The sequence below is a fragment of the Periplaneta americana genome, chromosome 15 (assembly GCF_040183065.1).
Source record: "Periplaneta americana isolate PAMFEO1 chromosome 15, P.americana_PAMFEO1_priV1, whole genome shotgun sequence".
Lineage (NCBI taxonomy): Eukaryota > Metazoa > Arthropoda > Insecta > Blattodea > Blattidae > Periplaneta > Periplaneta americana.
Genome location: NC_091131.1, coordinates 174,483,898 through 174,509,868, shown reverse-complemented (window position 1 = coordinate 174,509,868; position 25,971 = coordinate 174,483,898). Strand labels below are relative to the sequence as shown.

Here is a 25,971-nt window from a genome sequence, read left to right as displayed (position 1 = left end):
CTGTTATTACAAACGTCTCGGATGGAAAAAGTATACTGCATCAATTACATCACAAACTCCAACTAAGTTTACAACCATATGGAAGAAATTAAACTGGTATAAGACAGGCAAGCAAACTAACTTCACCCCGATTTTTATTGATCATGAACTTCAAGATACTTTCTTACAAGATCATTCTCCGGATACGGTTAAAGCTCCTCCACCTATTTTTGAAATTCCTAGCACTACAGACGATCATCAGCTTTTAAAACCTATTACCTCACAAGAGATCTCGCACGTCTTGGCTTCTCGAAGAAACACTGCACCTGGTCTGGACAATATCCCATACCTATTACTCAAGAAGCTTCCATTCAAGTATTTATCGCCCCTAGCACCTAGATTCAATCAGATTCTCACAACTGGAGAAGTCCCGGATACCTGGAAGTTATTTTATATTCAACCTATAATTAAACCCCTCAAGAAAGGAACAACAGTTACTGATTACAGACCTATAGTTTTGTCCAATACACTTCGCAAACTATTTGAAAAAATCCTTACTGACAGAATTACTTTCAATTTAGAAAGATTTCATTTATGGTCCTGCAATCAATATGGCTTCCGAAAGGGATATAGCACATCATATAATATTTATCTACTAGTAGTTGATGCATACCTAGCACTTTAATCTAACAAGGTAATGTTCACTCTACTCCTAGACATATCAAAGGCATATGACTCTGTTCAATTGCACCTACTTTTGGATCAACTACCTGCATACGATATTCCACCACCTCTTATCAAATGTATTTATAATCTTATGAGTAACAGATTGGTCTCCTTGGCACCTAAATATAACAACCACCATCAAAGCTATTCATCACTGGGAATTCCACAAGGGTCTTCAATCAGTCCCTTACTTTACACATTATATGTTGGAACTTTGAATTTACCAAACAACACTTCAATACAGGTCCTTCAATATGCAGATGATATTGTTTTATATATGTCATACAATTATAAACACATATCAGAAGGAACACGACTATTTGAAAACCAGTACAACCAGATTATTAACTATCTCCTTGCGAAATAACTCAAGATCAATACTGCGAAAACGCAATTTCTAATATTCAAGAAAGGTTGCACACACCTCAAACGTAACAGTCGCATACAGAATGTTAATATTACATCTCAAAGGACAGGCAGATTTCACGGAGTGATTCTGGACTATCGTCTTTTGGGTCGACAACATCTGAAACATGTTATACATAAAGTGAAAAATATCCAACGATTATTCAAATGTATTTCTAATAAATTGTGGAGCATTGAACATAACATCTGATTGAAGTTAGTATACCCCTTAATAATAGCTAGATTAGAATATGGATCTCTACTGCAAAATGACGTTTATACATATTTTACTACCTGGACAACTTTTTTACCATCTCTTAAAAAATATTTTCAACATCAATGGCAACCCATCATATGTCCAGATGGAACAAACTTTTCTGTTCTTTGACAAAAAATACCGAGAATTCCAATTGGCAACTAAATTCATTACCAGACTGTTTTCACACACATCTACCCCACTCTTCCACAAACTCAGGCTTTTATCCGAAATAGCACAGGCTCAACCGTCAAATGGTTTCACTCAAAATATCCTGCTTTTAAAAATTTTTTTCAGTTTTCTTACTACAACCAAACATCTACAAAACCCCTATCTTTCCTTGCTACCTTATAGACCAGCAAGAAATAGACGAATCAATAGTTGACACATCTTTTACACCACAAACAACCCATTGTATCCCCCAAGAATGGGAGGAATATCTCAAAACTTTTTGTCCAGGTCCCGAAATCAAGTACATATACTTCACGGATGGATCTAAGAAACAGGAGCTTGTTGGAGCAGCCTATTACAATTCCAGTAACAATTACCTCAAGGGCATCCGACTGCACAATAACACATCAATCTTCCACGTGGAGATCCTGGCTATCTATACTGCTCTGAAGGACATTCAAAAATATAAATATTCGCAATCAGTCATATGCACGGACAATAAATGCACTTCACAAGCTTTACTTAAACCTTACTCAGATACCAAACAAAAAATATATATCATCCTTTTAAAATCACTTATTAATAAAATGAGACAATCACAAATGAGTTTGCAGTTTCTTCGGATACCCGGTCACAAAGGCATTAGAGGCAATGAGAAAGTCGACCAACTAGCACAACTAGCTACATCATTCCCAAATGCCGCAACCAATTTTCTGCTTACTCCACAAGATTTGGGACACCATTTTTATCTTCCTATGGAAGGATGTCAAGAAGAGATCCATTATAAAGAGGAGGAGGATAAAATTCGAGTCATTAAAAACTTCACAACATCCTATTCAAAACTGCCTCGAAAAGCAATCATCATGCACTACCGCCTGGTTATGGGAACTTTCGCAACTCTGCAATACCTTTTCAACATTAAAAGACATGCTAACAATTTATGTGAATGTGGTGAGACTGGGACCTTGAACCATATTTTTTTCGGATGTACATTTTTCCAAGCCAGCTAGTCAAAAATTATTATCAGAAATACATGACATACTACCTATTGAAGGCCCTTGGAGCATACATGATCTACTTAATCAACATTCCCACTCTATAACTAAATGTTTATTTAGATTTATCACTAGAACTAGGGTGAAATGGTAACCAGTCGAATTGCCATTATTGCATATACTACGTGACTAACAGAAATTTATATTAAAGTCTTCTTGACACAGCAGCTCAACTAGGTTGGCAACAGTGTCGGTAAACCGGATGTGAAGTGAAGTGATGCTCATAGAAACTACCAGTACTTACTAAGTTACGAATTTCACTTAGCACTCTTGTAGGGAAATGCAGAATATGAAATAACTTCATTCTACAATAAAATATGAATTGTACTTAAGTGTTCGCGTAGGCTTCCGTGGCTGGTGTACATGGTGTGTGGATAAGCTTCAGGGCTTCTACCGCGTTGTAAGGAGAAGGAGAACCTACGACCTATCACAGCAAGTATTCCCCCCATCGAGACTATATATATATATATATATATATATATATATATATATATATATATATATATACGAGCTCGCAGACTATTTCCTTATCCAACAACTGCTCTGAAGATGATCACAACACAGCGGTCGAAATGTCAGCCACCAACACCAAGACAACACGGTAAAAGCCCTGAAGCTTATCCACACATCATGAATTGTAGTTCTTTGTTTACTTGTTTCCTTGTTTGTTTGTTTGTTTGTTTATTTATTTTTAATTTTGCTCTTTAGCCCTTTTGTAAGGTTAAGTAGGTACTCAATTAAAAGTGAGTTACCACAGTTTTTTTTTTCCATAATGAAGGATGGATTCCTTAGCAAAATAATTTCGTGTGAATATCTTTATGAATTTGTCATAGGAAATGGAAATTTTGTGCTCACACTAAAATATATTTAAAATGTGACAGCATCGTGCATTATACAAGTTGGTATTTAAATAAAATTGAACTATCGCGATATGACCAAAAGATGTTAAAGCGAGTATAAATAACAGCGAGGGGGGGGGAAATTGAACTTACAGTGTTTAATCCTTCTCGAGGATTGTCCTTCCATAGGAACGGCAAAGTCTTGAATACAAATCGTGTATTCTGATATACTATATCGTCAGTTCCAATAAATGAAACTTTTAAAATAAGTAATATGTAAAAAAATGTATATAGGCCTACCAGTATTTAGATATGGTGGTAGTTTCCTTGTACCCGGTACTCGTTACATAGGTCGTTTTTATGTTTACACAGTGGCTTCTTTCTGGAAAGAATTTTAATAGTTTGTTACTAGATGTGATTCTAGTCAGTTTGTAATATATTTTTGGTCCAGGGCAAATATACATCTTTTATGATTATACAACAGTGGCCGACTTATCAGCTTATGCAGCGAGTACCGGGTACTACGAAATTTCCAATAAAATGTTACATTACTTACTTACTTACTTACTTACTCGCTTTTAATAGTTTGTTACTAGATGTGATTCTAGTCAGTTTGTAATATATTTTTGGTCCAGGGCAAATATACATCTTTTATGATTATACAACAATGGCTGACTTAACAGCTTATGCAGCGGGTACCGGGTACTAGGGAATTTCCAATAAAACGTTACGACATTACTTACTTACTTACTCGCTTTTAAGGAACCCGGAGGTTATTACCGCCCTCACATAAGCCCGCCATTGGTCACTATCCTGAGCAAGATTAATCCATTCTCTATCATCATATCCCACCTCCTTCAAATCCATTTTAATTTTATCTTCCCATCTACATCACGGCCTCCCTAAAGGTCTTTTTCTCTCCAGCCTCCCAACTAACATTCTATATGCATTTCTGGATTCGCCCATACGTGCTACATGCCCTGCCCATCTCAAACGTCTGGATTTAATGTTCCTAATTGTGTCAGGTGAAGAATACAATGCGTGCAATTCTGTGTTGTGTAACTTTCTCCATTCTCCTGTAACTTCATCCCTCTTAGCCCCAAATATTTTCCTAAGCACCTTATTCTCAAACACCCTTAACCTATGCTCCTCTCTCAAAGTGAGAGTCCAAGTTTCACAACCATACAGAACAACCGATAATATAACTGTTTTATAAATTCTAACTTCAAGATTTTTTGACAGCAGACTAAATGATAAAAGCTTCTCAACCGAATAATAACAGGCATTTCCCATATTTATTCTGTGTTTAATTTCCTCCCGAGTATCATTTATATTTGTTACTGTTGCTCCAAGATATTTGAACTTCTCCACCTCTTCAAAAGATAAATTTCCAACTTTTATATTTCCATTTCGTACAATATTCTCGTCACGAGACATAATCATATACTTTGTCTTTTCGGGATTTGCTTCCAAACCTATCTGTTTACTTGCTTCCAGTAAAGTTCCCGTGTTTTCCCTAATCGTTTGTGGATTTTCTCCTAACATATTCACGTCATCCGCATAGACAAGCAGCTGATGTAACCCGTCCAATTCCAAACCCTCTCTGTTATCCTGGACTTTCCTAATGGCATACTCTAGAGCAAAGTTAAAAGTAAAGGTGATAGTGCATCTCCTTGCTTTAGCCCACAGTGAATTACGACATTAGTATCTAAATAACTATTACATTATGTTTTGTGCAATATTAAAATGCTTGATAATATCGTATTGTCAGTGTTCTTCCATCCTGTAAATGCTATTTTTTTTTTCATTTAAAACCTTTAACAACCAGTTCTACATTGTGGACAAATTAAACAAGCAGTGATCTGACTGAATGACACGACATGTAAAAATGTGATAGCTTTCAATTGCATTATATTAATTTCTACTGAATCATTTCATTGCTATATAGCCTACTATATACCGTTTTATTTTACAACACGAGATTTTGTCAAACAAGGCAGCAGTTCGAGTTTGATAACCAGTCTAGTATTGTAATATGAACTTACGACATGTGTAGGCATATCGTACAAAGTTTTATCCACTTTGATAAAAAAAATAATGTAAAATTGAATATTGTCTAAATGTAAAATTTTTATTGCCAGCTATATACATTTGCTTTGTACGTGATCGATTTCATATAGAAGGCCATGTACAAGAAACATTTGAAGAATGTTATTATTGTCGGTATTGTCACCATGACTATTTATAAATATAAGTGTCAATGGTATTGCATTAACAGCTGTACTGATTTATTAATTCCAACAAAATCGCGACAGAGGTATGAAGAGGAATATAAGAAGTTTGAAGAGTGGTGTAAAAAAAAAAGTATGGAATAATTCTGAAAAGTTTATGCTGGAGGAATATTTTTCAATGAAAAGTGAAAAGAAGAAATCAAGTTCTCTGTGGACTCATTATCCTATGCTGTGGTGAACAATCTTCAATGAAGAAAAACGTGGAATATCAGTAAGTACACACAATTGTTAGTTTTTTAAAGCGGAAAAGTGAATTATGAAAATGTTACCATTAATGTGTATAACAAATAAAAAGCTTACAAGGACAAGGATCCTGCTGATCCAAAGTTGCACTCGAGCATGGGTTCGATTCCAGCTTGTGCTCATTACTGGTAGTTTCTTCCGAGGTTTTCTCCAACCATAAGGCGAATGCGAATGTCAAGTAATCTACGGTGAACCCTCGGCCTCATCTTGCCAAATACCATAATGCTGTTACCAATACCATCGATGCTAAATTCCTAGTAGTTAATACAGGGTCGTTAAATAACCAACTAAAAAAATTGCAGAGAGCAATCAGAGTAGTATAATGAAGCATTAATGGTTGAAGTGTTGATCAAAATTTTTTGTGGTGGTGGTAGCATTATGTGTAAGAAAAGTAAATAGTTGGTGTACTATGGTTGATGTTTAAGAAAGTTAATATTGTGCTAATAGTACCTCCCTCATGCCAATAACTCTGTTACAGAAAAGAATAATACAATTATGCCTTAATAAACCCTTGATTATCCTTCAGAACTGTTGTATTCAAGATTTAAAGTATTTGACTTCCATCATATTTATAACAAGATGTATTATTGAATTTCGTACATAAAAACCGAAAAATATTTAATTTATATTCATATAAATATAAAACCAAAAGATCAGAAAACATATTATGCTTAACAGAACCTAAATGTATCATAGCTGTAGCATATAATCACAGTAGCAACTTCGGTCCAAGGCTTTATAACATGATAACTTAATAGCTAAATTCCCAAATATACAATTTACTAATGCTCCTTATTTAAAAAAATCAATTAAAAATTGCTGTTTAAGAGAGAAAATTTAAGGTTCAATTATTGTGATATCTTTTTTCTTCTTCTCTTTTCTTTTTCTTTTTTTACTTTTTACTCTGTTATTTAATAAAATGTCTTAACATTATGTGGAATGCCCTCTGAGCACGAGTATGTAACTCAATCTTTCTTGGGATGCTAGAATGTTTTTATATAAAAAATCAATATGTATCTTTGTTCTACGAGGGCTATTCATAAAGTAGCCATTTATTTCTTACAAACCTGTGAATGACGTTACAGAATTGGGTTACAATACGTTTGAAATTGTACACTCTAATTTATTTTTCCACACAGTTTCCAGTCACATTGAGACACTTGTCGTAGCGTTTGACGAGCTTTGAAATTCCGCAATCGTAGAATTCGGTCAACCTACAATGCTGGTTTTCAACTCTTCGTCATCATCAAAGCACTTCGAGCCAAGCCACGTCTTCATGTGCATGAAGAGATGGTAATCGCTAGGCGTCAAATCTGGGCTATAGGGAGGGTGATCCAATACTTCCGAGTTGAACTCTTGCAGTTTGATTGCAGTACGACACGCTCTATGCGGCTGGGCGTTGTCATGCAGGAAAATCACCCCAGAGCTCAACATGCCACGACGTTTGTTTTGAATGGCCCTTTTCAAGTTTGTTAGTGTGTTACAGTAACACTCAGCGTTAATTGTGGCATTCCTCTCCAAGAACTCCACTAGCAAAATTCCTTTTCTGTCCCAGAAGACAGTTGCCATGAGTTGCCTCATGGAAAGTGTTTGATGACACTTTGTGGATTTTTTCCAGGAGTGAGTATGGCCCCACTGCATTCATTGAAGCTTTGTTTCTGCATTCACATACTACACCCAAGTCTCATCTCCTGTCACAATCTGATCGAGAAAAGCATCACCTTCGCTTTCGTAATGCTCAAGAAAGAACAGTGCTGCCCTCATCTGCCTTTTGTTTCTCAGAAAGGAGTTTAGGCACCTATCTGGCAGAAAGTGTCAAGTAGCCCAAATCTTCGGTAATCATCTTGTACAGAAGAGTACGACTAATCTGTGGAAGATCCTAACTAAGCTCTGACATGGTAAACCTGCGGTTTGCTCTAACCTTTTCGTCAACCAAACGAATCAGATCTGCATTCACGATACTCGGTCGACCACTTATCTCTTCATCATGGACATTGGTTCGCCCATTTTTGAATATACAGCACCATTGTCTGACACCACATTCACTCTTTACGTCTGGCCTATAAACTTCACAAAATTGGCGATGAACTTCACTGGCTTTACAGTTTTTGGCCACAAGAAATCTTATTACAGAAAGTACCTCACACCCGGCGGGACTTGCGATTGCAGCACACATTTTGACAGCACGTGGCTCAGAGAGGAACAAAGACACGACCTTGACTCTACAGCTGCTCGACGCGTACTGCTTCAAGGTACACTCCACCGCCAGAGCGGCGCCACTGTCTCTGTTGTTATGCACGCTATATGAAAACGGAAGTTACTTTATGAATAGCCCTCGTAGCAGTAAAGTATTATTATTATATTGTTGTTTCAGTACATCACTGCCACTTCTTATGAATGCCATAGTGTATTTTTGGTCTAGAGTAGGGTGACCAGATTTCCAAAATAAAAAAACGAGACATTTATTAAAGTTGACATGAATCAACATTTTATCTAAACATTCATTATTAGCCTACTTGTGTTTATATAATGTCAGTGAGCAATAAGGTCCAGTTTTATTTATTTTAAAGTAATAAATACTATACTGTTCACAATAACTAGGCTATAATAATTATGCAAGTATATAATAGAGTAGTATGGATACTTGGCTTAAGTCATTGTTGACAATTTTTTATGTTGCAGCTAGTCTGAATTAAATAGGTTAACTTATCTGTTTAAAAATACTTCAAGTTAATTGGACCTTACAATTATATTCATGTCACTATATTCTGAACTTCTTTCGTAACAAAATTTTTTGCCTCATATTACCTTTTAACCAGTGGTGATATTCAAGAAATTTAACACCAATTCACTCATGTGTACCTATGTTAAACATATACGGTATATGTCCATGGTAATTGCAAATATTACTGAGAAATAATAAGTATTTTAACATTCTCCATGAAGATCAACTGTACAATCTGTATCATATTTCTTTGATGAGTGAATTTGCTGTAGAAGTGTTGGCCTTTCCTTCAAGAAACTATAAAAGTCCATGCAAGACACATTTTTGAAATTACATTTTGTGATTATGGTTTTAACTGGAAACTGATTCCTTTCGTCAGACCAAATTGAATTCAACAACGAAAACACTCTTTCTGATGATGCATTGGTACCAGGTATTCCTAACACAAAACTTACAATCTGAATTATGTTTGTAAAACTAAGTTAATGTATTTATCTTTCTTAATAAAATAAAAGAAAAATAAATATCTTAATTATAATTTAGGGAAGTGCGGTGCCATTTAAAAAAACGAGACATTTGGCGCACCGAGCATACTTTTCTTGGGGGCTGCAAAAGGGTATTTGTGGGATACAGGGGGGGAGAGCCATTAATCCTTCCCATTGAAGGCCTTAAGGAACCAACCTGGACAAATACCTAATGTCCCATCCCTACCTTCCCATGGTGCAGCTGTTAGTAAGCATAATTTTACAAGCTGAACTAAAGGGAGGGGCTACTCATCAATTAGCACTGGTCAGCTTGATGAGTTAGTGACTGAATTTGGTATAATTTTCCTCTATTCAATACCTAATTCCCTCTTTACCCTTTCCTATCCAGTCCTCTGACTGAACTTTTACTTTCTTCGACCCCGACGGCTTTAGAGCATTCAAGGCCTAGGGGTTCATTTCCCTTTCCTTCCTCCTCTTTCTACTTTTCTGTTCCTAGTGCTGACCTGCTATGGCACTAAATTCGTCCGCCAGTGGCTTAAGGAGGGAAAGCTGGTGATCAACAAGATCTCCCAGCTAGGTCCAATGGACCCGTCGACCAACAGCAGGTGTGGTCCTCCAGACATTCTGGGGGTTGTGTGTGAATGAAGTAGCCACCAAAACGTTAAAATATGGTGTTCACTTAAATCGGCTACAACTTGCCATTTTCAAATATTGGAGTGCAAGAGGTCAAATGACTTTATTGTCAAACGCCTGGCATTAGAAAACAACAACATAATTTTCTCGGGACAGGGGACAAGAAGCTGAAAAAAAGGGACAATCCCATTAAAAATGGGGCGTCTGGTCACCCTAGTCTAGAGAAAATATTAATACTTTCTTACGAAAACGTTCTTATTTTTTACGAGTATTATTGTAAAAGCAGTGTATTTTCTCTGGACCAAAAATACAATATGGCATGCTAGAAAGTGGCGGTGATGTACTAAACATTTAATGTTAAACTAACTTGATGTAACAGTAGATGATATGAAGTACTCTGCATATATATTCTGTACCGGTACTAGCGTGATACATTGCGATTTTCCTTTATTTATAGCTGCTTATTATTACCTTATTTACTATTTTTTATAATAAAATTTTATAATAAAATTTTGTAGTTATTAGGAGAGAGAACCAGGAAATTAGAATATCACCACTGCATTTATACATATCTGTTTTCGTTATTCCTGGGGTTTTCTTTAGTTTTGCTTTCTCCCGTCAGAGAGATGGAAGAATGACGGTCATTTTCTTGTGGTATTCTTCAAAGTTTTGTTGGAATGCCTTATATTTTGCATTCTACAGAATTTATTTTATTATTCATTAAAGTGTGTTGTATTTTGTTCAATGCACTCTATGTTCACTGTTGATGAAGACTGAAATAAATGTCATATGCACAACCACACTTAATGCAGTTCGAGCATGCTAAACCCCTATTGATGTCACGGCAAAAAACCGACAAGCTACGGAACACAGCAGTTCAAGTAAGACAGGATACACACCAGTCGATACAGACACATGAAGCAGTATGCATGGAACATTAAGCATGCATCAAAGACGAATAAACGAACGTCTTTAGGTGCTACTAGTCAGGCTAGATAATGCAAGACACAAACAACATAATGCATGTGCCTTGCATCATAACCAAGATAACGCAACCTGGCCACTACAGCCCAGAGTTCAGTTGTCAGTGTACACTTTCCGATCATGATGGACTACCAGAAATTTAATGTGATCAGTGGCGTAGCGTCAATGTAAGCTAAAAAGCTTAGCTTCCCCAGTTAATAGTAATTTCATAATAAACCTGCAGTTTATGGAGAAAATTGTGTATTAATTTTAATAGAATTTATATTTACGCATTAAATATTGTGATGCGGCAGCTCAGGATGATTTGTGATGCAGTAGTAAACAAGAATCTTGCACACACCAGCTTCCAAGCACACTGGTTTCTTACACTCGTTCTTCTGTGTAACCCACCCCGCAGATTTTCCATCCCTTTCTAACTAAACTACCCTAATCGCAAGGCTCACAAGAAGCTTGCTTTAACATTTAAAATATGTAGTTTCCGAGTTATCCCTTTTCGTCAGTTGTGTTCAGTTGAAGTGTTAGTGTGCACTGTGGCTGATATAATAAATAATGAGCGAAATAACAGTTCCTGACGCTAATTTACTTGAATTTTTTTAGGACAATTGTATTATCAAGACTGACTTACGAACAAAAGTGTGATTTAAAAAAACAAATGACCGACTCCCTTGCTGTCAATGAAGGACACAACCAAAAGACATACGCATACTTACGTAATGATACTAATATTGTGATTTCTCTAAGTATGACAGGGAGTAAGCTAATGTTATACATATACGTGTCTATTAGAGATATGTGTAAACCGTGAAATCATATTTTACTACGTACCATTTGAGGTCATGCCTTATTGGTGTTACTTACGAGGTTCCAGCCAATCTTCGACTGCTGACTTGACATTGACTACTATTTATTTTAAGACTGTATTTTTGTAATACATTTTCTCATATTACATGAAAGACAACTTGAGTTAGCTTCTCCTGCTCAAAATTTCATGCTACGCCACTGAATGTCATGTAGAGGTATCCAGTTATTTACGACTATACAGGAGCAGATTATTCAAAGAAGAATCTCATAGATAAAATTTGGGCAGAGATAGCTGCTGAAGTAAAACATAAACTGAAATAGGATTGTCCGGGAAAGTAGCTATTTAGTTCTCGTACATGTATTCATTCATTTATTTATTTGTTTTAAAATATAAATCTCCACTTAAATATAAATATCCCACTTCATAACAAGTTTTATTAAGTCACTGGGAATTAATTGCCAAGGAAGAGCTACGCTAGACTTAAAAAATAAGAAACTGATCTATCCCTCGTATAGACATTTTCATCTGTAGGTTGGTCATCATATGGTGTGTGGAAATCATTTCGAACTACTGTGGCATCAAAGTCTGGAATATTTTCTCTTGTTTTCACAAAGTTGTTCAGAATACTTGCACACTTGATAATGATACCTACAGTTTCCAATTGACAGTTAAATGCTGTGTCCAGGACTTTAAATTTAGAACATAACATCCCAAATGTACATTCTACATTCTTTCTAGCCCAGGATAGCATATAGTTAACAATTCTGTGGTGTTCGGGTAAAGGGGTATAAGTCATTTTTTTGTCCAGGTGGAATTTTGTTCCCCAGATGAACAAAACAAGTTAAATTATACAAGTGGGTGTGCAAAAATCAAAGAATACTAGCAGTTGGTGTGTTTTATTTGTGTAGAAAATTATTTGTAATAAGGGTTCCAAGTTTAATTTTCATTTATCTCCGTACTCATTTTTATGTCTTATCTCCCTTTACCCAAACACCACAGAATTATTCGTCGCTCCTTTGTCAATATGATCTTGGGCAATGACCGCATCATATGCTTCAACAAGGGAAATGTCTCATCAGCGAAATAAAAAGAAAGTTTAGTTTATCTTGTGTTCGTAATGGGCAGCACAGCACCAACTAGTGTTGCCAACTCTCCCGTATTTAGCCCCAATTTTTAACAGTCTCCCAACTTCCATATTTTTCTTCTCTTCGATCCTTTTTCTCCCTTATTTTTACATAATATAAAAATTTATTTGAAACATTTAATTTTTATATGGTTGAAGGTGATTTATATGATGGATTCTGTTGTTCCAGAGATGCACTGAAATGTGCAGCTAAGCTTATACAAAGAGTGTTTTCTTTTATGAAAAGTCAGTGAACATATATATATATATATATATATATACATATATATATATATATATACACACATACATACATATATATATATATACACATACATACATTCATATATGAGGTCTCGCCATCCTCATTCAATAATCGAGACTACTATTTTTTGTTAGTAGTCAACATGTAGATACCTATTAATTTTGAGAAAAATTCGTTCCAGCACCGGGAATCGAACCCAGGACCTCTCAACTCTGCGTGCTGAGTGCTCTTTCCAACTGAGCTATGCCAGGACACGATCCACGGTGCCAGCCAAACTCTCCCCATTATATCATCAATGGCCTACTACCTGCATTTTAGACATATACCGGTAAGTCATATATGCAGGAGCACATATTTAAATGACTTCATGGCCAATTTTAACAAGCTTTTTTTAATACTGTTAACATTGATATATACCTATCTCACATATGAAGTCTCGCAATCCTCAGATGTTCGAAAAAAGACAGCGACACTTTAATCAAATCAGAACTGCAAATCACAGTCAACTTCAATTACTCATGTAGGAAATTTTTACAATTTGTTTGAAACTATTACACTAGGTAAAATATCTCAAAATACTCTAATTTAAGCCTAACTGCCAAAATGTAGAATAAAATTGTTTTTAGTGCTGCTAACTGAATTTAATAATTTTTCAATTTTTTATGTGAAATATTGTAGACCACTTAGTCTCCCGTATTTTCTTCAAAAATAGTTGGCAACCCTAGCACAAACACTATTTCTACCCAAGTCTTCAACAGAAATCAGAGTGAAAAGTCCATGTGCTTGTGTAATACTCATACATGTTTTCCATCTATTAAGAATATTCACAATTTGTCGTATTTTCAAATAATTCGTTAGACGTTCTATAATATTCTGCGAATTTGTCTGGATGCTGTGCTAACTCTACCAATAAAACACTACTAGTACCATGATTTTCAACGTTTTGAACAAATGAATCCTAAATCTATGCCTTTATCTTCGCATTCTTATTATTGACAATAGCAGAAGATCTTCATCATCTGATGACTTCACACTGAATGGCTCATTAAAACAAATAACATGGCGTTATGTGTCACACTCCATGTGCCATGCATCATGTTTCTTGCATCATCCGGTGTGTAACGTGCAGGGGCGAATCTAGCTACTTGGCGCCTCTAGGCAGAGAAAAATATTTCCGCCCTATATGAGTCTTTGTATCAACTGAAATAATCGATTCCCCGTCATTATTACTGTTTCCAATATCAGAGACGCCTGACTCAGATAAACCACATACTCCACTATTTTTGGTATCTACTGTTCACTACATTATTACAATCTGATGTGTCTGGACTCGAACTGGACCAAGCTGGCTATGTTTGTTTTTTAAATAACACATATTTTTCCACTTTTTCTCACAATTTCCTCTCTTTTTATTGCCTTGTCTTTCTCGAGTTTCCGGTATTGTTGTTTAGTCAACTGTTCGAAGACAGGTCTGGACCCCACAAGTGACACCATCAAGGCATCACTCATAAGGCAACTAGGCCAGGAGATAATGGGGTAGGGTGACCAGTTCCTTTCCCCCTCCATTGCATACACCGCTAACTAGCTACATATTACACTAATGAGATTTTAGATGCAGTTCTTCCTCTGACACATATCGTCAAATGAGATGTACTGTCTGGTAATAGATTTACATATCAGCCAGAACTTCAATCAGAGGTGTTTTCGGTATTGAGAACCACTGAGATTTTTCCGACTGTCACTCATTATAATGAATATTAAAATATAAATCACCTAGGTACAAAACAACTGCACTCTTTACCATTTCGAATTAAACTGAACTCCCAAGCCTCCGGCTGGCTGGCCATAATGACTGGCAGTATTTTGTTTGAATTTAAGTTTGAATGGGGATTACTGAGTGTTGATACTGGCTACTCTTATGACAGAGTTAGCGGCGTTCTCATCAGTTCATCACAAAGCTTATGATTGCGAGCAACGAGATTTGCCTTCCTAACGTATCATAATTAATACCATAAGTTCTTTAATGTTATTATGTGAGACTCTCACAGTGAGAGGGCATAACATTGAAAAAAGTGCTATGATTGCATTGTGACACTAATATTGAAAAACTGTCATTTTTCCTTGGCAGAGTGTTGATTAAATTTTAACTGATTGTTGGCAATGTTATTGATATCTTTTTCATTGTGCGTTTAAGTTCATGTACTCTTTTAAAGAGTTATGAATAAAATTTAAAAAATATAAAAAAATTTATCAGTAATAGCTTAAAAGCCGCCCCCTCAAATCTGCCTAGTCTGCCTAGGCCTAAATATGCCCCTGGTAACGTGCCTAATCGATTTTATTGAAGCTACAGACTCGGGTTGTGCACCCTAGTTACAAAGTACAGCCCACATAGGAACGCGGCATGTTTACAACATGAACTTCGATTGCAAGTCTGGTTGCAGTGTAATGTTTACCTTTCTGAATGTTGCATATTTTTATACGAATGTTGTACTTAGATTGTACAGGTGATATATTGTTGTTGTTCCAGTCCCTAGGCACTTGACAATAAGTCAATCGCTGTCTTGTACCCCAATATTTTTGTACGATGTTATCTTGTAGCAATGTTTTGCATCCCTTGATGTGTTCGATGTTCATTTCTTCATTTGCATCACACAATACACGGGCTGATGTATGGGAAATTTCTATCCTGTTCAGGTGGCTTCTCAAATAATCATGACATGACTTGTTATCAACCTGATTTATGAGGCCCTTGAGGGATCATCTCGGGGTTAACCATTTAAAATTTCCAGGTTGTATCATTTGCTCCATCCGAATTTTACTGTTTTGGGCAGATCTGAATTTACTTCTGATTAGTTGTTTTACAGAATAATTGTTATAGAATTGTTGTAAAATTTCAGTTTTCTTTTTAGCCAAAAGTCTACTGTTTCATTTCTTTTATGTCACAATGGGAAGCAAACAACTACTTTTTTTTTTTTTTTTCTGTAGTTTAGTTAGATAACGCATCTTTTTTAAATCTTGTAGGCTATTTTAGCCTTTTTCGTGATCTGTTGTAAGATTATAGTCTGTATGGCTGCCCTTCAATCTGATAATTAGAATTTATTTACTCTTTCTTACTTACTTACTGGCTTTTAAGGAACCCAGAGGTTTATTGCCACCCTCACATAAGCCCGCCATTGATCCCTATCCCGAGCAAGATTAATCCAGTCTCTACCATCATATCCCACCTCCCTCAAATCCATTTTAATATTATCTTCCCATCTACGTCTCGGCCTACCCAAAGGTCTTTTTCCCTCCGGCCTCCCAACTAACACTCTATATGCATTTCTGGATTCGCCCATACGTGCTACATGCCCTGTCCATCTGAAACGTCTGGATTTAATGTTCCTAATTATGTCAGGTGAAGAATATAATGCGTGCAGCTCTGCGTTGTGTAACTTTCTCCATTCTCCTGTAACTTCATCCCTCTTCGCCCCAAATATTTTCCTAAGAATCTTATTCTCAAACACCCTTAATCTGTGTTCCTCTCTCAAAATGAGAGTCCAAGTTTCACAGCCATACAGAACAACCGGTAATACAGTATAACTGTTTTATAAATTCTAAATTTCAGATTTTTTGACAGCAGACTAGATGACAAAAGCTTCTCAACCGAATAATAAGAGGCAATTCCCATATTTATTCTGCGTTTAATTTCCTCCCAAGTGTCATTTATATTTGTTACTGTATTTATTTAATCAATATAAGAGATTTTGCAAATATATATGTAAATAGCCAGAAATGCATATTGTGTTAGTTGGTAGGCCAGAGGGAAAAAGACCTTTGAGGAGGCTTAGACATAGATGGGGGAATAATATTAAAGTGGATTTGACGGAGGTGGATTATGATGATAGAGACTGGATTAATCTTGCTCGGGATAGAGATCGATAGCGTGCTTATGTGAGGGCAGCAATGAACCTCCAGGTTCTCTAAAAGCCATTTGTAAGTAATATAAATAGCAGTAACTTAAAAATTTGTTGTATATTCTCCGACAAAATAGTAAAATGAAAAGTTAGGACATATTCATCCCAGTTTCTGCACCTCTTGAATATGATATAAGAGATCCATCCGTATAAATTTGTCAACACTCCGTATGTGTGTATCTTGTCTCAATTGTTTCTATAGCCATAGTCTTCAAATCTAGTTTATCTGTAGCCTACATATAATATTTGTTTGTAGTTTATAGACATTATTTCAATAGTTTCTTTAAAGCTGTAATTATATGTATTGAAAACTCACTTTACAACATTTTTGGTGTGTAAATATTGCATTAATATTACTGCCAGGATACAAACGAACGTATTTTACATACTTGTTAATTGTTTTGGAACCCTACATAAAAAGTTGAATGACTTAAGAGGAATGTGATGAAATAAAATGGTGAAGTGTTTGGCAGCGAAAATATATATTTTTCTTGTTTTGTTTTTCCTCCCAATGTATAAAGACCATTATTTCGATTTGTAGATAATTTATATTTCATATGATATGCGAGTAGTTTCGTTCCTTCACAGTTTATGACATTGTCACACAGAATATATGATGTTTCTTTCAAGTAATTCACTGTTTAATGCACATTAATTTTATCTTCCATTGTTTAATATGAAACTTTTCATAGCCTATTTTAGGAAATCTATTGATTGAATTCCCCATATGCTCAGTCAGTTTAAGAGAGCAGTGTATTATGATAATAGATGTTTGAAAGAATTTTAGTTTTGTCCTTTAAAGAGAAAATTTGGTACAAACAAATGCAACTTTTTTTCCTAAAAATACAAGGAGAAAATGGGGAATACAAGAACAAAGAAAATACAAGACGATCAAGGTGAAGACAGATTTACAGACGGACGGACGGACGGACGGGCGGGCGGGCAGGCAGGCAGGCAGGCAGGCAGATAGATTAATTTTTTCCATAACTATTCTTACAGTTGCTTTATAGCATAGAATATAGCCTAACATATTCAATTCTTACATTTAACATATAAAAATGCAAATATGAAATATATACAGAATTAATACCGGTAGTGCTGAGGTCATGGAAAGCATGGAGTTCTACCTCCTTGCCCCCCAAGTGCCTTCATGGCATGTGACGGGGATACCTTTACCTTTTTACCTCAATAACAATAACATATTATACAATGCAATATGTTTATCATTTAATAGTACTAAAATATTTACATAGTACAGTGAAATATCAAGAATTCATCTAGAGAATAAAAAGTGTGAGATATTAAGTAATTTTTTAGTTTTACCTTAAATAATGCAGGGTTTTGGTTATGATTCTTAATGTCTTCAGGAAGACCATTGAAAATTTTTATCGCCCTGCAACGTACTCTCCTTTGATAGCATGATAAATTTGATGATGGTGTATGAAAATCATTCTTTCTGCGGGTATTTGTGCTATTTATGGCTGAATTAGTTAGAAAATTTTCTTTATTACATAAGAGGAAATTTATTAAAGAGTAGGTATATGTACTGATTTGTTAAGGTCAGAATCTCTCATTTAAAAAAAAAAAGGTCTACATGATTCTCTAGCCTTTGCTCCAACTATTATTCTAATTGCTAAGGAGACAAGGAGAACAAGTGTGGATTATTTATAATAACAACAATAATAATACTACTTATTTATTTATTCTGGTAAGGTTAAGGCCATCAGGCCTTCTCTTCCACTCCACCAGGACAGTGACAGTTAATTCCAGAGTTAGTCCACCGTTGTGGCTGAGGGTTTAGCGAGTCTAACTCTAAACCCAGTGGGCACGGGTTCGATTCCTGTTGCGACGAGTTGCCTGGGTGAGATTTTTCCGGGGTTTTTCCCTCACTCCTATGGATGAATATCAGGTAACTTTATCAGGCAATTGGAACCCCACTCAACTTCGCCACTTCCTTTCCTCCCCTATCATCTTTTCATTCATCATCCAGTTACTTCTTCTGGTTTTCAGATCGTTCTACAGGTGGCCCTCTGAAGCTCCTGGCTCTCTCAACCGGCCTCTGTGGATTGTATTCAAGTGATGATGGATAGATGGGGCAAACCTTCTCTGTGGAGGACTTCCGCCTCGGACCGTTAAGGAAGCCTTTGAGGGGTTGCCGGAGCGGGAGTGGTACATGGACTCTGTTGGCTGTAGGGACGAGTTGTTAAGGGGGTCAAGTGGTTAGATCAGTGCGCATAGGGGATCGATCGGTGGGCACGCAACTCAACCCATATAGGGGGTGTACAATAGACCTCAGGTCGTAGTGCGTGGCATGTTCCCTCCCTCCCTTCCCCCTAACAAGAAAAAAAAATTCCAGAGTTATCACTCATAGGAGAAAGACGTAGTTCTACATGGACAGTGGATACAAAAGAGAACAAGAGGGCGTACACTCATTCATTCAAAGGATCTGCTGGGGCCTTTGCTGTAAGTTCTTTATCGGGCCTGGATAGCAGAATCGTGACTTCATACAAACGGGGCATGCTCTGCATGCCATTTCTCTTGAGTATATTTAATAGCGGTGCTTGGCGTTATTTACTCTAGTTAATAGAAATTATATTAACAAGACAGTAATCAGCATAATTATTATTTTATCTACTACTACTACTACTACTACTACTACTACTACTACTACTACTACTACTACTACTACTACTACTACTAGTATTGCTATGTACTGCGGTTGTTAAACAAGCGTTGATTTACTTCTTTTCCTATTGTGGATATAAGCATGTTCAGCAGTCTTACATGTACCAACATAACTTACGAGGCATTACAAACATTTCACGCTAGTTTGCAATGTTCCAGCAGCATAGAAATTCGACCATTTTCATACCTCAGGGAAGTGTGTAGGGGTAAGAAAATGGGGTGTTATGACAGGCTAGGTTAGTTTAGACTTTTATTATGTCTTACGTACCGGTACTTATCTGTGACAGGTTAGGTTACGGTAGTTTAGGGTTTGTTATGCCTTGTATAGGCAAATCTGTGTTAGGTTAGTTTAGAATTTTAGTGTTAGGTTAGGTTAGTTTAGGCTTTTATTATCTTTGCATATACGAAACTGTGACAAGTTAGGTTAGGATATAGGGGCGGTTATTCAGGTGAAGTAGGTGAAGTACCATTTCACCTATTTATGTGTAAAACACAATTTTATCTCGTATTAATAATTAATTCTAGTTATTACCGGTACCGTATTTCTAAAATAAAAAAAAATTTTCTTTTCAGTCGTTATGAACAGTGTTTAGTTGTATTAATAGTACCTGTAACCATCCACTGAATAGAATAATGTCAACTGTTATGAGCGAAGAGCGGTGTCTATTAGAACTTGCAAATAATTTATATATCTTCTCACCATTCGTGAGCTGCCACAAGGGACAAAGAGTACCTACTTAACCATAGAAATTTTTACAAGTTCATGAAAAACCATTGATTTTGTTTTAACAGTGAAATTCCTACAAGTACATAACTGCAAATAATTTTTTTTTTGAGATTAGTGAAAATATACCTATTTTTAGAAAGGTAAGTGTTACAAAAAAGTAAAGAATGCTACTGAACTTAGTTTGATTTCGAATATAGGTGATTCTTCAGGAGAGCAATTGATCCTTTCAATGCAGCTAAGGTTACAATCGGATAATAGATGTAGGTATTCCAAGTCTCTTAAACACATCTTTCATGAAGAGAGTAGCAGTACCTCTTGCTCCAACCAGAAGTCCGATTACTTCAAGCTCTTTGAGCTGGTATTTTTTGAGGTAATAGGGAATGGTAGGATTGTAGATATTCTTTTTTTCATTATCCACTTCTGCTGGCTGTTCCTCATCCATTTTGAAACGCACAGTGGGATCAATTATGTATCCAGATCTTGTAGATTCCTTGAAAGCTATTATATCTATGCGCCGTGTACTGCCAGTGACGGAGAGACCATGTACTTCTTCAAAGGTGTTGTAATCGGCATGTTCAAGGGCAGTGGCTATAATTGATCGTACTTGGTGGTGTCTAGAGTTCGCAGGGCTTCGCCGTGCGGACAGGATCCCACTGTAGAGGTGAAATTATTTGGGCTCCCATTCTCATACAGCACTTGATTTCCATGGTAACGTGACGTCACGCACTAAAGAAAGTTTGTATGAGTGAAGTGCGTTTCTGCGTCTTTCAGTTACAGAGAATTGTCAGACTTGTAGGTGGAGTAACCAGTTTGCAGATCTAATGGTACTAACAATAGGGAAAGGTTGAAGCTGGTCTCCAAGGCCGGGGCAACTGTTTAAGGGCTGTAAAATTTTACAGTATGTACTACCTGACTCGAGAATAGTATTCTCATTCTCTGTGTCTTAGCGCCACCCCTGCAGTGGTAAATTAGCTGGCTTTATGTTATTTTATCAGGAATACATCACACATACATTAGCAAAGTTTAAAAGTTGTTTTCGGCGGCGTGTATTATTTCTTCTCATGAGCTCTTGTATTTGAAAGTTTAACGCGCGCGTAAATGTACACAAGTAGTTTAATACTATGTTCGTATATATTAACTTATTATTTAGTGTGTTTAGAGTGTACTAGTGATAAGTGTATATAGTGCATTAATCCTACATCTAAGTGTGTATTATATGTTTAATCAAATACGAGTACTTAGGTACCAGTACATACAAAATGTTGATAAATGAGTGCGAAATATGTATCCCGAAAATGACACAGTTGTAATTTATTAGAAATGTCGTTTTGTAGACTTAAATATGAGGATAAAAAAAATTCTTGATGATCTACAGTTCCATTTGTTCTTTGTTTTAAAAAGTGCTAAGAAAATAGAGAAGTTGTATAAAATAACTTTTTAATATTCTTCCGATGAAAGAAGCTTTACTGATTGAAAATATTGAAAATTTCACTCAGAATGCTACACCACAGGAGGGACTTTCATCATTTTGCATAGAATATACTGTCCATCCTCAGTTAAATCAGACATTTTATGTAGACATCATCGACAGGTTTGCTGCTTTAAAAGATAGGAGTCCACACCTGTGGAGTAACGGTTAGCGCGTCTATCCCCGAAACCAGGTGGCCCGGGTTCGATTCCCAGTCGGGGCAAGTTACCTGGTTGAGGTTTTTTCCGGGGTTTTTCCTCAACCCAATATGAGCAAATGCTGGGTAACTTTCGGTGTTGAACCTTGGACTCACTTCACTGGCATTATCACTTTCATCTCATTCAGATGCTAAATAGCCTAAGATGTTGATAAAGCGTCGTAAAATAACCTACTAAAGTAAAGTAAAAGATAGGAGGATTGACTTGGTATGTAAGAAATTGGTTGAGTCCTGTTATAAATTAGTTTTCCTGTTTGCATGTGTTCTAGAACTATTAAAAGTGTACGCAGTTTACGAATAGTAGGCCTTCTCATTATATATTGGTAAAACTGTTCATGCATTTGTTTATGTCAACAGCACTTCACCTATTTTTTTGACGGCGAGCTGCTACTGTTAGGATACCGGTAGTTTAGGCTTTTGTTATGCCTTGTATAGGCGAATCTGTGAAAAGTTAGGTTAGGTTAGTTTAGGATTTTAGTGACAGATTAGGATAGGTTAGTTTAGGCTTTTATTATGCTTTGCATATACAAAACTGTAACAGGTTAGGTTAGGAAAGTTTAGGCTTTTGTTATGTCTTGTATAGGCGAATCGGTGAAACGAGGATTGAGCGGATTCCGACGATTTTGCAATAGAAAATGTTCGAATTACAAAGCGAATTTGATGGAATTTTTTGTGGAGATGCATTTTAAAACTTAACCATTCTATTGGTAATTGGGCGAAAACGTAATACGGCGAACGCCAGTAGGGGAAGTTATCCCCACCCACATGAAATGTGCATTCGACACAACACTATCACGTAGAGTATGTGGTGAGCTTGTAGGGGAAAAGTGGAAAGGGGTCGTGGGCGGAGCTTAGCGTTCGCCGTATTACGTATTTACCGTAATTGTTACAAGTAAACTAATTCTAGAGATATGTGGCAAATTACCTGTGAAATGACACGTCCAACGTAATGTAAGTGCAAACGTTCTGTTTTCTAGTCAGTGAAACGATTTTAGTGATATGAAACACACGATGCGATGTAATGTGAAGAACGCAGAACTCCTATTAATTCAATACCCACTGAAAGACACTCAACTAGACAACTAGAACATATAATACTACAATAAACATAAATTTCACAACTGAAAACTTTCTGTCGAAGCCCGCCATTATGATAGACAATGACGCACATCAACTGCCAACGTAAAAAAAAAAACAAAAAATCACTACTTCACGACAGCCACACTCAATCGCTTTCTCCTTCGAAACGGACACCTCCGGGGTAGAGCAATTTTACATCTTCAATCAGAGCCTCAAAAGGATCGCGCGCTAGCCTCGAACAATCCTTCCTCCATAAATATTCACAAAGGTGATCACTGAGGTCTTCCTTGCGCACGCCTCCCCGAGACAGACGTCTCCAAAGTCCACGCCATGCGTTTTCGATCAAATTCGCGCATGCACCACTTTCCGGATCAACAAAGTTGAGGCTGTGATTCACAGTCAAATGACGGAAATTAACATCCATGCCTTCATATCCCTTCCAGCAGTCCGTCATTATCGTGCTTTGAGCGGCGACATGTTTCCCAATAAGACGAAGCAAAGTATCTTTGTCCCTCTTATTATTCGGACAAATCTCCAATCGCACTTCCTTCGTCTCACGACCTCTCATGCCCAAAACCCAAGAACCCTCCACAACACGACCAGCCTCAAATTTTCTACGTCCAAGCTTGCATTCATCAATTTCTACTATATGATTCGGCCCTCCAATTCTAGGTTCGTTCTTGTAACGGCGATCCAGACTGTTTGAAAAAAAATAAAACTTATAGCAAACAAAAGCCTACAAAAACCTAACCTAACCTGTCACAGTTTCGTATATCCAAACCATAACAAAAGCCTAAACTAACCTAACCTAACCTGTCGCAAGCACGCCTATACAAGGCATAATAAAAACCTAAACTATCCTAACCTAACCTTGTACAGTTTCGTATATGCAAAGCATAAAAAAGCCTAAACTAACCTAATCGAACTTCTCACTAAAATCCTAAACTAACGCAATCTAACCTGCCACAGATTTGCCTACACAAGGCACAAAACAGCTAAAACTATCTAACGCATCATAAAAACCTAACCTAACCCAACCTAACCTGTTACAGATTTGCCTACACTAGGCATAAAAAAGCTAAAACAATCTAACGCATCATAAAACCCTAAACTAACCTAACCTAACCAAAACCCTAAACTAACCTAACCTGCCACAGATTTGCCTACACAAGGCATAAAAAAGCTAAAACTATCTAACGCATCATAAAAACCTAACCTAACCTAACCAAAACCCTAAACTAACCTAACCCAACCTAACCTGCCACAGATTTGCCTACACAAGGCATAAAAAAGCTAAGACCATCTAACGCATCATAAAAACCTAAACTAACCTAACCCAACCTAACCTGCCACAGATTTGCCTACACAAGGCATAAAAAAGCTAAAACTATCTAACGCATCATAAAAACCTAAACTAACCTAACCTAACCAAAACCCTAAACTAACCTAACCTAACCGAACCCAACCTAACCTGCCACAGATTTGCCTACACAAGGCTTAAAAAAGCTAAAACTATCTAACGCATCATAAAAACCTAAACTAACCTAACCTAACCTAACCTGCCACAGATTTTCCTACACAAGGCATAAAAAAGCTAAAACTATCTAACGCATCATAAAAACCTAAACTAACCTAACCTAACACAACCTAACCTGCCACAGATTTGCCTACACAAGGCATAAAAAGCTAAAACTATCTAACACATCATAAAAACCTAAACTAACCTAACCTAACAAAAACCCTAAACTAACCTAACCTAACCCAACCCGACCTGCCACAGATTTGCCTACACAAGGCATAAAAAAGCTAAAACTATCTAACGGATCATAAAAACCTAAACTAACCTCTCCTAACCCAACCTAACCTGCCACAGATTTGCCTACACAAGGCATAAAAAAGCTAAAACTACCTAACGCATCATAAAAACCTGTACTAACCTAACCTAACCTAACCAAAACCCTAAACTAACCTAACCTAACCGAACCCAACCTAACCTGCCACAGATTTGCCTACACAAGGCTTAAAAAAGCTAAAACTATCTAACGCATCATAAAAACCTAAACTAACCTAACCTAACCTGCCACAGATTTTCCTACACAAGGCATAAAAAAGCTAAAACTATCTAACGCATCATAAAAACCTAAACTAACCTAACCTAACACAACCTAACCTGCCACAGATTTGCCTACACAAGGCATAAAAAGCTAAAACTATCTAACGCATCATAAAAACCTAAACTAACCTAACCTAACCTAACAAAAACCCTAAACTAACCTAACCTAACCCAACCCAACCTGCTACAGATTTGCCTACACAAGGCATAAAAAAGCTAAAACTATCTAACGGATCATAAAAACCTAAACTAACCTAACCTAACCCAACCTAACCTGCCACAGATTTGCCTACACAAGGCATAAAAAAGCTAAAACTACCTAACGCATCATAAAAACCTGTACTAACCTAACCTAACCGAACCAAAACCCTAAACTAACCTCACCTCACCTAACCTAACCCAACCTAACCTGCCACAGATTTGCCTACACAAGGCATGAAAAAGCTAAAACTATCTAACGCATCATAAAATCCTAACCTAACCTAACCTAAAATCCTAAACTAAGCTGTCACTAAAATCCTAAACTAACCTAACCTGTCACTAAAATCCTAAACTAAACTAAACTAAACTAAACTAACCTAACCTAACCTAACCTAACCTAACCTGTCACAAATAATTACGTAACTCATCATAAAAACCTAAGCTTACCTAACCTGTCACTAAAATCTTGCACTAACCTTATCTAACCTAATCTAACCTGTCAGTAAAATCCTTAACTAACCTAACCTGTCAGTAAAATCCTA

At 36.5% G+C, this 25,971-nt stretch overlaps 1 protein-coding gene across 1 annotated transcript in view; it reads right to left on the bottom strand.

Annotated features, from left to right (window-relative positions):
- Positions 1–23,436, bottom strand: part of LOC138715545 (uncharacterized protein CG3556-like) — a 142,771-nt gene extending 119,335 nt beyond the window's left edge. The window contains exon 1 of the transcript XR_011336405.1: positions 22,961–23,436. The gene's annotated coding sequence lies outside the window, so the exon portion shown is untranslated. The remainder of the gene's footprint in view (positions 1–22,960) is intronic.
- Positions 23,437–25,971: the final 2,535 nt, after the last annotated feature.